Source organism: Bactrocera dorsalis, chromosome 5 (assembly GCF_023373825.1).
Source record: "Bactrocera dorsalis isolate Fly_Bdor chromosome 5, ASM2337382v1, whole genome shotgun sequence".
Classification (NCBI taxonomy): domain Eukaryota; kingdom Metazoa; phylum Arthropoda; class Insecta; order Diptera; family Tephritidae; genus Bactrocera; species Bactrocera dorsalis.
The window spans coordinates 73028556-73040994 of NC_064307.1; the positions used below are offsets into that span (position 1 = coordinate 73028556).

Sequence of the window (12439 nt, forward strand, 5' to 3'; positions counted from 1 at the left end):
GTTAATTTGTAAGTATGAAGAGGCAGGGGCACAAGGTGCTCGCTCTTCGCGATTAATCGTTGAAATTTTCTTTATAAGCGGGCCGCAGTGCGCCATAAACTAAATGCATTAGCGATTAAAAATGGTTAATACTTTCGTTTTCAATGTTTGGGATTTTGTATCGAAATGCTTTTGGAATTTTGAGAGAAAGAAAGTAGATGACCCTTAATATCCCATAGTTTTGAGATCAGCTTGCGATGAAGACAGATCTAGCTTTGAGACGCCTGAAATTGAAATTGCAATCGTTCAATTGAAGTATTGGTGTCCAATGAATAACTCGAAATGTTTTATATATGAGACGCTTTCACTGAGGGAGTCAAGTAAGACTAGGGTCCTGTAAAGGATCTTAACTGGTAAAAACTGGACTTGGTTCTTTTAGAAGATTATTTGTTCTAGTAAGTAAGTTCTGGCTTAACCAAGTCTTTTTCTTTTGCAAAGTTTCTCTCGAAATGTTCCACAAGGAAATACTATACAAGACATAGTTGGAAATAAAGCAAAAAGTCACAAACACGAAAAACTGGACTGAACTGTTTCTGAGAACCATAAGAGTTGTGAATTTAAACAAAATGTATTTTTGCAAAGAATACAGCATTAGCTCACATTCACCAAATGTTGTTCCAAATAAGAGTTCGAAACAGAAAGTTTTTTTTGTGTAGAAAAGTGAGGTTGTCATCTCAGTAAAAACACTCCTAGATTCCAAAAGCTATATTAGAACCTGCTGAAGGATTTTATAATATGATTAAATAATCGTAGTAAGGATTCCGATAGGTTAGGACCGTTACAGGCTGGGATAGTGTATGATAGGTTAGGTTAAGACAGGATAGAGTAGTGTATGATAGGATAGGATTAAAGCAGTCATGATAGGATAGGCTAGGGTAGAAAATGATGGGTTAATAAGGGTTGGGTTGGACAGGATAAAAGAATATATGATAGGAAGGGATTAAATATATGGATGGTGGAGATAGGATAGTGGAGATGCAAAAACTAGTCAGAATAGCTTAGGAAGGTAAGAAATATGGTGGTAAAGGAGAGGACACGACAGGATAGGTTAGGATAGAATTAGTAATAATGGGGAAAGATGAGTTGGACTATGAAAGAATAGTAAGTGATATGATAGGATAGGATCGAAGAGAAGTAGTCACGAAAAGATAGGTTTGGGTGGAAAATGATAGACTAATAAGGGATAGGAAAGGACATGGTAGAAGTTACAGATGGGTAAAGAAGGGAGAAATATGATAGATAACACTACTCTCGATATGATCAGCACAATATATAGCTGTAATATGCTAAATTAATTTCTAAATTTATAAAAACTAAAAAAAATATTTTATTCGAAACATAAAAATGATATAAATTCTGCTGAGAAAATTCATGGACAGGTTTATGAGCAAATTTAAGCTGCGAATTTTGCATTCAAAAGCAAGTCAACTTTAATAAAAAACACCTACAAACGCCAATATGTATGCATGCGCATAAATAATGTGTGTTGTGAAACTAAAAGTATCTCACAGATATATGCGCATATTTAAGGCTCAAATTTCAATGAAGATTACACGTCGAACCTGAGCCGCAATGAGACAAGAAAGCGGACTAGAGTAAAAAAATGGCATGAAAAATTCATACAGGTATATTTATATGAGGGCAGATAAGAAAAAGAAGACATCTGCATAAATGCAAATATGAGAACACGAATATAATTTTGCGGCCTCAACAGAGTACACAGCGCCGAACCACCTTTGCCTTCGCCCTCGCCTCCGCTAAGTCGCCAAAATTTGCATGGCCAACAAAATAAACAACAAATTATGCGATACTCAATAAATAGTAGGCGCACATATACTCTTTATGTATGTATGTATGTGCCTTGTGGAGGTGCGTTCGACCAATTGTTCGATAAATAGTGGGCAACCACTTGAGCCGGCGCAGCGACAGGCTGCGAGGCATTTTTCAGCAGAAGCGACGCCGAACGTCAACGGCATGTCAAAAAATGCCAACTGAACAAGCCCACTTGACACTTGGACGCACACTAACTATCACAAGCAAGAGCGCTAGCTAGGCTGTGTGTGTTGCATGCAACAACACTAAAGGAAAGTCAAATTGTCGAGTCAATCATGAGGATCATCATTTTAACGTGTGTGTGTGCGTGTATGGAGGTGAAGTACTTATGGCTACACATGAGTACACAGCAAATACATTAACGCGCACATTTGTAAGCAAACGAAAGCAAATAAAGCTGCAAACACACACAGTCACAAATATGTAAAAGCGAAGTTATGAATGAGGCACACAGCTGCGTAGTTCGATTGCGAGTGCTAGCAGTTAGATGTGATGAGTATCTGTGAGATACTGGAGGCGCGCGCATTTTATACAGTTAGATAGCAACAACAACAAACACAAAATATGTTTGACTACCACAATATGCGCTCTTGTTGTTGCTGCGCTGCATTTGTAGCATGTAGCGTTTGATATCCGAGTGCATATTACAACAACAACTACTGTTTTTTATTTATTTATTTTTTTTTGAACTTTTTTAGTCTACTTGCCCTTTGTTTCAAGGCCTACATTTAGGTATGTACTGCTCTCAACACTATTTGTGCGGCAAAGAAAAACTCAAACACTCAAGTGAGCAAACAAATAAGCGCACAACAACAATTTTTTGTAAAAAATATAACAACAAACATATATAGATAACCAGGGAAACCACTCAAAGCAGTGCACATGAAAAATTCAAAAATTCAAATAAATACAAAAAAAAATAAATTTTTCTACGTTTTTAGGTTAAAAAGCAAGTGACGTAGGCTTGTGACTACAACAACAGTAAAAAATATGAAATTTATTGGAAAAATGAGTTAAGTGGCGGCAGAAGGATGTTTGCGGTGCACACTGCAGGAAGCGATGATTTTGTTAGTTTGCTGAAAATTTGTAGAGACAAGCATAAAATAAATAGAAGAAGTTCGAGGAAAAAGAAAATCATATACTTTTATTTACCCACACACTGTGAACGGCAGCTATTTGAGGCACAAGAAGTGGCTACTGCAGCAGGTGCTTTGAAAATATATGAAAAAAATAAAGAAGATTTCAAAAAATATTAAAAATTAACAATAATAAAAAAATATTAATGAAATGAAAAAAATTTAAAAAAATTGAAAAAAAAATTAAAGAAAAAAATTTCATTAAAAAACTAACAAAAATTAAAGAAAAATTAAAAAGGAATACATATAAAAACTAAAAAAAAAACGAAAAAAATTAAAAATTGAAAATTATTAAAATTAAAATAAATTTAAAAAATAAACACATAAAAAATTAAAAAAAATAACAAAAAACATTTTGAAGTAAAAAAACTCGATTCGAGTAACACTTCAAATGACGCGACGTCTCCAACTCATTTATTGTTTCAACGCCACTTGTTGTTGTTGCTGTTCTTGGTGGTGGTCCAAAGTGTATTTTCAGTACAAAAAATTTAAATGTATTGAGTGGTGACCACTACAGTGACATTCGTATACGTTACTGCAGTTTCTTTTGGGAATTGTGAAGAACAGAGTTGTCAAAAACCATACTAAATGAACTAAGAACTCTATGTAGGCTACTCGTTTGTATTTACATATAGTTTTCGACATTTAGACACATAGAACAGAAAATCTATTGAAAATTATTGGCTTTCCTAATCTACCCGTTCGCTCTCCTCAAGCCCTATTCAACTACAATTTTACTAAAGAACAACTTTTTTGCTGTCAGGCATCAAAACTTTCATTTCATCTTATGCTTCTAAAAATAAGCCACTGTTATCACCAGCTCTCCAACAGTAAGTGGCGCTATGGTAGATCCCACAGTTCTCAGTAGTGCATGTAATTTCTTTTTAATATTTCAGTTCTACTCACAACAATAATGTTAGAAGCAACCAAAATCTATAAGAGAATGAGGTTTGAGACGAAACATAATTATCGGAAAATTATTGCTGCTACTAACCACATGTACTTATGAGAAACAAAAACAAAATTATACTAAATGTCAGCAACGTCTTTAGCTCACACTTCAGAATACTAAGAAAATGTATAGCAACTTGAAGGGTATATTCCGATGTCTCATTAAAAACAACAACTTCAATACTGCGGTATCCAAAAATGTGTGTTGTTGTTGCCGCTGTCAGCACCAATATTAGTTGCCACAACACGCTGCACGAGTATTGACCGCTAACGAGAAGATATAAGCGAGCAAACTCAAATCTGGCGCTGAGTGCCGGCGCGAAGGAAGTAAAGTGGCCTTTTCCTGTCATTTTCCAAGTGTCATCTCAAGTGCTTAAGTATTTTGAAATTATTATTAATTTCACTGAACATTTAATGACGTTGATGATGACTTTTATGCAGTACACTTTTGTTGAGCTGCAATTGTAGCGGAGAGTTAGAGCGAGTGGCAATAAATAAGGAGTTTTGTGAACTCGATTTTTAAATGTCATATTTTGGGTATGAGATTGGGCGACTGTGTTAAAGAAAGTAAAAGAAGCAGCTAAGACAGTAGTTGTATAGGTCAAGGAAGATAGATCCTCATTCGACTGATCAGAGGAGAACACTAAAATTGGAACTTAGAGTCATACCAGCCAACACGACTAAATGGCATCAGAACCAGTAAACTGCCTAGTCAGGTGAAATAGTTGAGGGAGGTCCCAGACTCGCTTTCCGACAAACTGGCTACGTCAATGATTATAGATAAATTGATAAAGTAAGTATTCTCGGAACCCGTAGTCTGACAATAGCAGCAGGTATTACTACCTGCAGACTTAGGAGACAGAAAGAAACAGTGTTCTCACTTCTGAGAAACACAAATTGGCTACACGTTCCTGAAATGGATTAGCAGATCTTGGGAAAAGCTGTAGGGTCATTTAACTATACTCGACATTGGCAAAGGCCACTCTCCTAGTGAGGTTGGGCGCTGGGTTTTGGACTCGCCTCCTAGAAACCACTCCCAATGAAACAGAGACAACAGCCTCGGATGAAAAACCCCGCTTTTGATGACGAACACTGCCCCAAAGACCTAATTTTGAGGGCTTCAAAGCCCCTACGTGCGTATTTTTGCAACTCAGACATTACGAAAGAAATAAATGAAACCGAATCGAAATACATTCCTTACATTCCTTTGTTAGTTCATTCATGCAAAATCATTTATTTATTTGTTTAATCATCTGTACAAATTTGCTGCCCCTTTTCTTAGTGTTGTTGTTATTTTTTCCTCAATGATTCCCCATAATATTGTTGTATTTATAGCGTTGTTGTTATGCGTGACATGAAGTGGGCGCGCGTCCGAGTAAGTTTACTCAGCTCAAACAGGCGCGATTAAAAACAAACATACGAACACCAATATGTGTAAGTGTGTGTATATATGTGTTGAGTATATATGCAAATAAATTTACTCCAAATATTGCCTCATTTCAATTTCTTAAAGCCACTTTGTAGCAGCGCTTCGCAACACTATGCAGTAATTAAGTATTGCTTAAAGTAATGGGACTCACCAACACATACACACACACAAACGCGCAGCGGAGCTCATTTCCAGCTGTCAGCAACTTCTGCAGGCTTTGTCGCAATTTCAACATATGAGCACGAGCGCAAACATAAGATTGCAAATTTATTTGATAACATATCAAGATGGTCCGAAGGTGTTGGTGAAGCGCTCGCTGTCGATATGCACTCGATATGTTCATACAGAGGCTTATGTGAGTGGATGTGTGCGTAATGACAGCATATTAGGGGAGCGCACTCGTAAAGTCTTGGGAAATGTCAAGCGAATTAATAAAATTAATGAAATTATTTGCACTTGCTGTACAGTGTTGACATATAAACAAATAAACAGGCTTATATTCATACATACATACACATATACAGAGCAAACAGAGCTTAGAAATATAAACTTGTGAATATATGCAGGCACAGTAAATAAACATGTTTGACATAAGTGGTGAAGGGCAGCTAAGTTAACAAGGTGCTTGCGAACGGGTCTAAAGTGTCTATTTTCTGATTCCTCTCCTTGCTGCTTGTATACTGTATCTTGTTAGTACTTATAGCAGTGAGAAATGGTTGCCTGAAAGTCTTCTCCAATTTGCGGTAGCAGTTCTATTTATATTTATAACTATTTTTAACCGGTCTCTAACCTAAAGTACATATTTTTAGGGGATACTATGCAGTACACTCGGAGACTTTATTACGTGATGAGAGACTCAAAACTTTCATAAAAAATTTAAATAATATAGTTCTAAATTTTTTTCTAGGAGGGCACTCTTAAAGCCTAACCTAGATTCATAGTCTTATACCCAAAATTCCACGCCGCGCTGACCCACATTTTGCAAATTCATTTATTCACAATTTAACAGCAATGCCTTATTTCCCAAACACCCTAAACGAAGTGCCTCGTCCCAAAATATCAAACTAAATTACCTCCGATAACACAAAAAATTAGAATTTAAGTATTTACACTAGTTACAAAATTTCAAAAGCATCGCTCCTCAATTATGCACTGGTGCAAAGTTCGAAAATCAAGCTGAAAATTAACTGCACTTTCAAAATCAATTTCGAAAAAATTCGCTGCACAGCGGAACACTGCCGGGCGAGGGAAATATTTTTGTAAATTTGTATTTCGGTTTACTGTTGCCTTTTCTCTTTTCAATTAACATTCCCTTTTACAAAATTTTCTTTGAACTGAAAATTACGTGAGATTAGACCAAAATGAATGCATTTGAGCGTGAAAAGGTGCAGGTTGTGCTTGAACGGTGCATCACAGCGAAGTGCAACAATGCAGCAGCGCTGAATTTCCGTGTTCCGTGTTCTCTGGCAAAACACATATGTATATAAGTATGTATGTATGGGTGGGTAAGAACGAGCAACAATTGCAGCAGAAAAATCAAAGACTGCATTGAAAATATGCTAATATGTGTATGAGTGTGTAGATGTAGGCAGTTATTACTACTTCGTAAGCGACCCTGCAGGAAATTTGACAGCCGAACTCTTCTTTATTGAACGAATGTTTTCGAACTACTTCGAAGCTTTCACTAAGCGCAGATCATAAAAAGAGGGCACAGTGTTTTCAGTAGCAGATTTTTTGGAGTCCAGAAATATGGTACAAGTTGTTCCTATGCCACCGAAGCTACGACAACTAATTTCGGGACTTCTTCAACCGATTTCCACCGAATTCGGTGCATATCCTCTGATAGTGTGAAAGAAGTTGAAATGGAATGATAATACCGCCCATTCTTCATATAACGGTACTGTTAAAAGCTACAAAAACTCGGATGAACTTGAAAATTTAGGAAAATGTTATAGAATTTTTCATTTATGATGTACTAATAATTATTCCCGGTTCTGCCATCTTTCAAAGTAAGTAGTCATTTTGAACTTTCATTGCATTACTCCAAAATATTTCCTACTGGGTTTAAAGGCAAAGTTATACCGGCACATGTGGGCTTCCACAAAAGCCACTTAACGCCAAAATGAAAACCCTACAGTGACGCTAATTGCGCTTTGGAAAGTCGAAATGGTAAGCGAATTTTCGGAAACTAGTTTAAGATGCATTGAAAATTTGGCAGTTCCATAAAATTACAAAAACGAAATTCTATTTTCATTGTTGTTGCAACAACATTGGTAAATTCTAATTTGGCAAGATTCTAAACAGCCAGAAATTGGAGGCAAAGCGTCAGAGAAAAGAGAATGTGTACAAAATTGTAAGTCGCGGCTTTGCTTTTTTCGCTTTTGCGCTGCCGCCGAGTCAAACTTTGAACTGAGCGCTGGCAGCACTGGCAGTGGCAGCGTTGCAATTATGGACAAAAATGTGAAAGGCAATAAATCGATTATGTAAATGTTTTTAATTTGCGTGCTGTTAATTGAAAATGCGCCAGTAATGCTGGGAATGATGACGGCATGCCGGTGGTATGCAAATACAAAATTGAAAAATGTCAAATATTTTCAATTTAACTGATTTTTAAACAAAAAATATTAGTTCTGAAAAACAACAAATATTAATAAATTTTAACAAATTTTCACAACTCTACATTCATTTATGATTTTTTGTAGGCAAGTTTAAGCTTAAGCGCCGAAAAAATGTACAAATTAATTGGCAGCGCTTTTAATTAGAACTGCGAAGATGATCGGACGTTGGAAGAATGTGCAAGCTAATGTCTCAAAAATATTTCAAATATATCTATAAACACGTATGTATATATTTATGCCCGTACAGTGATCGGTCACAGCGGAAAAATCCATTAAAATTGCGCGTCTAATTGAAATTTGCCTGCCCAGCAGTTACCCTTCCACCAAATGCGTGTGGCCTTGTCTACTTCTTTATAATGAGCGTGGCTTTTTTCTAGCATTTTCTGCTAAAGCGTCTGAGTGGCTTCGAAACAATAGCAAGTAATGAATGTTGAAAACAAATTATTTAAGAATTTCAAGCAAATAGAAGCGCAGACTGGTGCTTAATTGAAGAATTACATAAGAAACTTGGGGGTCCAATAGGCAAAATGAAGCAGTTGCTTAATGAAAGCGAAAATAGAATTGATTTATGACACTTTATACCAGCACACATACATATAGCACGCTTAGAGACTCATATACATATGTCTGACTCGGCTTAGTTAGATTTTGTGACGTACATATATCCGAAGGCCAGATCTAATTGAGGATACTACATTTATAACCATTGATTATCTAAATACTCCTGGCGTTGGCCTAAGTACAAGTATATCATACAGCCGCTAAGGCCTTCCATTTCGATACCAGTTATTTCAACTGTTCAGCTAAGAGAGTGAGGACCAAGGAACTTTAATGTGAGTCCCACAAAAATGTGGTATAGGCAACCACAGCGACAACAAGCAATGACTAGGCAAAACATCTATTAGTTATCTATCAGTTACCCGAAACGAATTGTTCTTGGAAGTTGCTTTTTTCGAGTTTCTCTAAATACTACATGGTGGGCTTTGGTAAACTGGAAACATAGAGGTTGTGGAGTCAAGTTATACACGACAGTCATGCAAAATTTAACAATCAGAGCTCTGTGAAGATAATTACAATAGCTCATAGTGCCATAATAGTTACTTTTCGGCGCTCAAACCAAGACAGCCTCTACTTCACTGAAGCTTACTCAAACTGTAACTCATACATGGACATATAGGAGTAATGGAGAGCTAAGTTATAAATGTAATTTTTCAAAATCACCAGATCGATTTACTTTTCCATAATTGGAGGGATATTTTTGCATAACCCATAAATCTATTATTTATTAGCAGAAAATACTTTTCGTTCGAGCAATTTGAGGACTTCATTTTAAACAAGATTACAATGAAGGCAACCGCAGCCGGCATAAAGGGGCTAATATTGTTTGGCTTGTCAGCGAAAGTCAACAACTCAACTTTGTTCAAACGATAAAGACGCCTACGCAAGCCAACAACAACAACTGCAAAACGCAAGCGTTGATTGAGTAGTAAGTATACCTTCTACCATCGCTTTAGTAAATATGGATTGGTATGTGTAAACAAATTTTTATGAGCAACTACCTTCACTCAAAAAGCCAGCGTGTTTAATTTATTTATCGACTATTTATTTATTCAATGTGCACATTTTGCGAAAGCATATCCTATTACGAGTACTTGCGGCTTCGAGGTTTCGCGGAATTCATGAATGAGTGCCTGCGTTGCATATACTACAGAGTGATGACTATGTATGCTGGTATGTGTTGTAAACAACTAAGCTTAAAAAGTATGAATGTAAGTATGTGGTTGAATGTCTTTCCATAAAATGTCAATATCCTCTGCACTTTCAATTTTAGTTTACTTTTTTATTACTCACATTCATAACTTCAAACACTGAGCCTGTAGGAAAAAAATTACACCATAACAGTAAGTTCAGTACAGTAAGAAAGAAACTTTTCTTTATTTTTTGATCTCTAGAGGGAAAACTATGTTTATGCAAACGGAATGGAAAACTGCAAACAAATACCCACATTTCATTCATGCAACAAAGCAAGCCCCTATCGTGCCCATCTCATACCCGCCGCATATAGTCACTCTTATCACAACCAAGCTTTGCATATGCCATGCTTACCTTTTGCTAGTTTGTTGCAGCTTTCGCGTATGAAATTACGCATGCGTACCGGCCGCGGCATGTGCCCGTTGGCATATGCTGGCTTTGCGCTGATCTGCGGTATTATTGTATGTGTTAACGCCCCCACAAGTATCCAGTTCCCATAAAGTTCATTCACGCGAATTATGGATTTATGGTAGTTTAGTCCGCGAGTCAAATGTAAATAAGCAAAATCTGTAACTTAAGTACAAGTGCCTAGTCTAGTTAGATATATAATGCTTTTTGTATGCGTCTGTAGTCATTCGTACATGGGGGAAACTCGCGCTCATAATTCATATTAAGTACACTTAGAAAATTTACATTTTTGAGGTCTTGGAACGTTACAGTTGAAAAATAGTAAATCAGAGTATGAGCTCGCCGTCACAAAGTACCTAAGTGTAACACAGGGTCTCAAAATGTTGACTTACTTTCATGCATTTTCAATAATCGCTTTAAGGAGACATTGAGTTACAAATAACAACCACTTCATCAGTTAGTGGTAACCCTTTTTGAGGTTAAAAATAAATTGTAGACCTGAAAACATAAAAAATTTTTGCCTCTACGCCAGTAAAGAAAAAGAAGCCTTATTTTATTCTCACCGTGTACTTATAATGCACAAATGATTACCCGAACTGTGCATATTTCATATCTAACGAACAATATCGCTTACAAGTATAACAACAAAGTTAACCTCAACTCAACTTTGACTAAACAATGCAAACACTTACAACAATTTTTTGTTGTTTTATACAAAAACGCGCACTTTTTCCGCAAAACGCTAGACTTATACGGGTGCGTTGCTGCTTTGCGCTTGTTGTTGCTTTATGCAAAAATAAAATTTCACTTTTCAGCTGAAATGTCTACAAAACGCTAGCAATAATTTTTGAGTGTGTATGTTTTTTTTAGCCTTTTTTGCGCGAAATGCGAATTACGAAACTTTCATAACAAAGCGCCACACACGAACGCATATAAAGCACGCGGAATAGTGCCACACGCCGCGTGTGGCCACTTGCCGCGCCAAATTGCCCACTTAACGCAGAGGTTTTGCGATGAAAGTGCAAAAAGCAACAATAAAATGGAGAAGAAAAGCAAAAAACGATGCTTAAAATGTTTGCATGTATTTGTGTGTAGCGCGTTCGCCGCCAAGCTGCGCTGAGTGGCCTGTGACGCAAGCGCGCAAATTTGCATGCAGTCAAATTTGAAACAATAACAGCAATCACTTGATAGACACCTGGTTGCCTCCCCACATTCGGCGCGCCTGCCTACCTGACACAGTTATGCGCATGCGCCGCGCGCAAGTAAGTAACTTAGAGAGTGCAGCCGGTGCGCATGCGCGCAATTGCGCGTTGCCTAATCAAGCTAGTAGATCAGCGACATCATCATCGTGGTGGACGACGCGAACGGTGTAGTCGTCAGTGGCAGTCGCACAGTCACAGCATCAGCTGACAGCTTTTACAGCGCAAACCCGTCAGCTGCCAACAACGAGGGCGCTGACTATGATGCGGGACGCGCGACGTTTTGTGCGCGCGCTTGTAGGAAGCAATTTTTGTTTAGATCGCGCAATTCGCCATGCGCATTTTCATCCCAAAACGCTAATGCTACGGTCAATTGTTGGCTGTGGTGTGGCTGCTTAAGCGTCGCGTTTAGCTGTGCGCAGGTGTGTGTGCGCGCTCGCGCCTTTTAGGCATTTTTGTGCGTCTAACAAGATAATTGGGCTCTGATATAAACGAATGGTCATTTCGTATGCGCGCCGGCCGTCTGGGCAAATGTTTGTGCAAGCTTGCAGCTATTAAGATAACACAAAATGTATTGCGCGCATGCGCAATATTGCTGGTCTTATGTAAGTTGGTCTTTATTTATTAAGGGGTTGTTTTTTTGGGAAATTTCGATTTTTTACAATAGAGAGAAATTACATGATTTTTAAGAAATGACTTTTGGTGATATGTGTGTATTTTTGAGCGTTTTTTTCGCAGTTCAATATACTCGTATATAGTGAGTACCAGCGCACAATGACATTATGGAAAAGGAAACACTCATAGCTGATAAGATTGCCAAAGGCACCCTCTGGCCTGGCTACCGAACCATTATAGGAACTTCGAAAGTCGTTTAAATAAGATACACAATGACATTTCCGGAAGGCAGACGGACCAGTGTGAAATGGGATGCCTTAAGGACATGTAGGAGCGCCAAGATCATGTTCAAGAGGGCCGTAGGTAAACGCGTATGCTTTTTACTCATGCGGCCTCCACAAGGCTGCAGGATAGCTGTAGGTCCAGTCAAATTTCAAACCCTATTAGAATCCAATGCGA

General features: G+C 37.6%; 1 long non-coding RNA gene across 1 annotated transcript in view; it reads right to left on the reverse strand.

Annotated features, from left to right (window-relative positions):
* Positions 1-12439, reverse strand: part of LOC125778606 (uncharacterized) — a 196801-nt gene that overhangs the window by 169009 nt on the left and 15353 nt on the right. The window lies entirely within an intron of this gene.